This window comes from Echinops telfairi, unplaced genomic scaffold (genome assembly GCF_000313985.2).
Source record: "Echinops telfairi isolate 266 unplaced genomic scaffold, ASM31398v2 ScPeMD7_5592;HRSCAF=6446, whole genome shotgun sequence".
NCBI lineage: Eukaryota > Metazoa > Chordata > Mammalia > Afrosoricida > Tenrecidae > Echinops > Echinops telfairi.
This window is the reverse complement of record NW_022109491.1, coordinates 56,656,861-56,659,073: the sequence shown is the minus strand read 5'-3', so window position 1 is coordinate 56,659,073 and position 2,213 is coordinate 56,656,861.

The following is a 2,213-nucleotide window of genomic DNA, read 5'->3' as shown; positions in this document are numbered from 1 at the left end:
TGTACCAGTGTGCTTTCCACAATGGATGTGTGTATGGATTGTGATAACAGTTGTATGAGCCCCCAATAAAATGATTAAGAAAAAAAGAAAAAGGAAAAGAAAACAAGTTACTGCAAACTTGATTCCAAGTCATCGTGACCCACGTCTCTCAGAGTAGACGAGTGCGGCACAGGGTTGTTACTAGCTGTGTTCTTGCGGGGATTGACGGCCAGGCATTTCTTCTAAGGAGCCTCTATGTGAATCCCAAACACCAGCCTTTCCCTTAGAGCTGAGTGCTTAAATGTGTGTGCCACTCAGGGTCATTTAACTAGCATTCTCAAATAAAATGGAGCACTGATTTTTGACTGAAACCTGCCCCTGGCCTCTCTGTCATTAATCTGAGGACTGGTGTTTGAGGTTCAGGTCTTGGTTCATCCCTATCTGATTTTCAAATAGTTTAACAATATCCTGTATGTGAATGAAATAAGACAAAAACCCTTCCTTTTCTTTGAGCATAGCTAAATCTTGCTGAACCTCTAGAGCAGTGGTTCTCAACCTGTGGGTCGCCACCCCTTTGGGGGCTGAACAACCCTTTCACAGGGGTTGCCTGATTCATAACAAATAGCCAAATTACAGTTATGAAGTAGCGAAGAAAATAATTTTATGGTTGGGGATCACCACAACATGAGGAACTGTATTAAAGGGTCGTGGCATTAGGAAGGTTGAGAACCACTGCTCTAGAGGTTGAAGACTGAGCTTTTGGGCAGCTACATATTTACCAAAGTTGTAGGGAGTTATGTGTGTGCTGGGGTTTTTCAGGGCGAGTCCCCACAATGTTCATGGCATTCTCAAATGAATTTTTGGTCCTTAAAGGGCTCAGAATGCCTGCAGCAGATGTGTTGAGTCCCCTTAGTGCCAGATCATAGATGGGAAAAAGAGGGAAGTAAATATTAATTTTTTTGAAAAAATACTGTTTTAATGCAAATTAACTAATATCCTGTGTTTATGGATATTTTCTGTGGTTTACTATGAAAGTTCCAATGAGAGTAGACCCAGTCACTTCAGGACCATAAAGTTAATTGTTGACCCAGAATAGGCCCAGCTGAAGGCAACTCACTGGATACTTAGCGATTTCCTTTTAACTAATTTGTGTACATATGAGGATAAGTCAAGATGTATTTTTTTGAGTGGGAAGGTTAAAAATAATGACAGTTGGGTTTTAATTGTAGTGACTTATTTTTTTAAAACCATTTTATTGGGGGCTTGAACAACTCTTATCACAATACATCTATCCATCCATTGTGTCAAGCACATTTGTACATTTATTGCCATCATCTCAAAACATTTTCTTTCTCCTGGAGCCCTTGGTATCAGCTCCTCATTCCCATCACCTCCCTTCCTCACAAACCCTTGATAATTTATCAATTATTATTATTTTGTCATGTCTTACACTATCCCATGTCTCCTTTCACCCACTTTTCTGTTGTCTGTCCCCCAGGGAGGGGATTATATGTAAATCAGTGTGATCGGTTCCCCATTCTCTCCCCACCTTTCCCTTACCCTCCTGGTATCGCTACTCTCATGATTGGTCATGGGGGTTTATTTTTCCTGGATTACCAGTGTTTCCAGCTCTTATCTGTACCAGTGTACATCCTCTGGTCTATCTGTATTTGTAAGGTAGAATTGGGATCATGATAGTGTGGGGGTGGGTGGGGAGAAGGGGAATGAAGCATTAAAGAACTAGAGGAAAGTTGTATGTTTCATCGGTGCTATACTGCACCCTGACTGGCTTGTCTCCTCCTCTCGACCCTTCTGTAAGGGGATGTCCAGTTGCGTACAGATAGGCTTTGGGTCCCCACTCCGCAATCCCCCCTCATAATGATATGATTTTTTTGTTCTTTGATACCTGATCCTATCGACACCTCATGATCACACAGGTTGGTGTGCTTCTTCCATGTGGGCTTTGTTGCTTCTTAGCTAGACAGCCACTTGTTTATCTTCAAGCCTTTAAGACCCCAGGTGCTGTATCATTTGATAGCCGGGCACCATCAGCTTTCTTCACCACATTTGTTTATGCACCCATTTGTCTTGGGTGATCATGTGGGTAAGGTGAGCATCATGGAATGCCAGGTTATGAGAACAAAGTGTTCTTGCATCGAGGTAGTACTTGAGTGTCAGTCTGCTACCTTAATACTAAACCTATAAATATTTGCACATAGATTTATTTCCTCATC